The following is a 2,212-nucleotide window of genomic DNA, read 5'->3' on the forward strand; positions in this document are numbered from 1 at the left end:
ATGACTATCTGTAGGTTTAGAGGTCTTAGAGTAGCCAAAAATAAGAAAGTGGGAGGTTTGGAGCTCAATACGGCCTCCTTGGAGTTCAGTACGGCCGTACTGCACATTTTGTACTACAATACGGCCGTACTGAAACCAATACGGCCGTATTGAAGTTTCTGTATTTCAATACGGCCGTACTGAATTCAATACGGCCGTATTGAAGTACAAAAACTCAATACGGGCCGTATTGAACCCAGGGGCCGTACTGCGCCTCATCCCTATAAATAGGACGTCATTTGGACGTCATTCCACACTTTTCCACACAGTTTTGACTCCCTCCTTGAGTATTCTGGGGTTTTTGAGCAGTGTTCTGCCCTAGAAATCTCTCTGGGAGTCGATCCGACGAAGTTTTGGAATTCCGAGCATTTAGCTTGGAGATTCGAACTTAGTCGAAGGGAAATCTTTTGGATTTCCATAGTCAAAAATTATTCTTTAGGAAGGAGCGAGCGAGCTTGTAGAGGGAGGGAGTGCCAAAAAGCCTCCTAGACTTCATTGATATATAAAAAGCACGCTTCAAGAGGTTTCTTTTCTAAAAATCCCTTCTTTTACCGCTTTCTGATTGTTGCATATTTAAATTTATCATCATGTAGATATTTAATTTACAATCGCTTATAATAAATAGGGGTAATTTAGTAATTTTGCGCTATTATTTAATAAATAATCCGTCATAGGGAACCCTAATGGGGCGCTGTGGGGGTGCTAACACCTTCCCCACACGTAACCGACTCCCTTACCCAACTCTGGTTGTAATGGCCAAAGTTGATTTATAAAATCAATTGCCTTAAATCTTTTTCCAATGTTTTGAGTAAAATATTGGTGGCGACTCCAAGAACCCTAATTTTTGCGAAAACCACTAATCCATAGAGGGTCCCGCTTGGGATTAATATGGATTGGTGAATCATTTAATAAAATTGGTAGCTCGACAAGGTCTCAGTTTGAGAATAAGTCGTTCTATCAATCCACCACTTTTCAAAACTTTAAAAAGAGTCCAACCATCGTCGCGATTGCCAAGGTCCGTTTCGGCGGGTGGCGACAGTAAGGAGGAAAATAATTCCTCTAAAGGACTTGTGAGTGAAGAGAGTTGTTCTACCACTAAAAATCATTTACAAAATACTCTCTTCATAAATAAAGACCTTAACTCTTACCCTAATCTTACCACTAGTCATGAAGTAGAGATTCAAGAACAAATCATTCTAAAGAAAAATGAATCTCAACTTCAAGATGTAGCGAAGAAGGAGTGGACTACATTTAGTTCCACTTCTTGTGCTACTTCCTTGGAGGTGCCCAAGGAAGATAGCCTTCCTCTCTTTAGGAATCCTTCTACCATAGTTTTTCTAATAAAGCACCCAAATTTTGGAATATATTGTTTGATAGATACATCTTGTCATATTTCATATTCTATTTTTGATCTTATGGGAAGTTCATCTTTATTTGAACTTAATTTGCACCCTTCCCTACAAAACAAAAATAGTTTATATGAGTTTTCAAGATTTTCCAAGACATTTTATCTACCAAACAATATGATTCAAAATTGTTTAGGACGTTTTCTAGTATTCTTTTCTTTATATTTTTGGAAAAGCCTAGGGTACCATTTAGGGTATTTTAGGCAAGATATTGTAGTGTTTAAAAATCATTCTTTTCATTGTCTTAGTCATAGTGTTATTACATTCTTAGGTTTTACTTCTAGGTTATGCTTAGGAGAGGAGCCTATTTCTACTTTTAGGGAGTCTAATTTTGATGGTTTATTTTTTCTTAGGCTAGATATAAGGACTCCTCTTAGGATCCATAATCCATTTTCTCATCATAAACATGTCACCTCTTATACATGGTTTGTTGTGTATGTAGGTGATGTTTCTTATTCCATGCATCCTCGTGATTTGAGGACAAATCCTTTTCAAGAGGGAGGGGATGATGGAATCATGCCTAGGAAGGCAAGAGGTGACATATTGAAGGAGCCAAGAGGAGTTGGCTAGACATGAAGGTTTGGGCCAGTCAGGGCCCAATGGGCCTGATGGGCCTGGGAAGGCCCAAGTTGAACTTTTCATGGGCCATATTTTGTTATAGCTATTTTCATATGTTTTGTATACATCATGTTAGTATAGGTATCATATATTTTGGTCTTGTATTTTGGACCACATAGAGTAGCATTTTAGGTTTTAGGCTTGTTGGG

This window comes from Cajanus cajan, chromosome 11 (assembly GCF_000230855.2).
Source record: "Cajanus cajan strain Asha chromosome 11, NIPB_CcT2T_4, whole genome shotgun sequence".
Classification (NCBI taxonomy): Eukaryota; Viridiplantae; Streptophyta; class Magnoliopsida; order Fabales; family Fabaceae; genus Cajanus; species Cajanus cajan.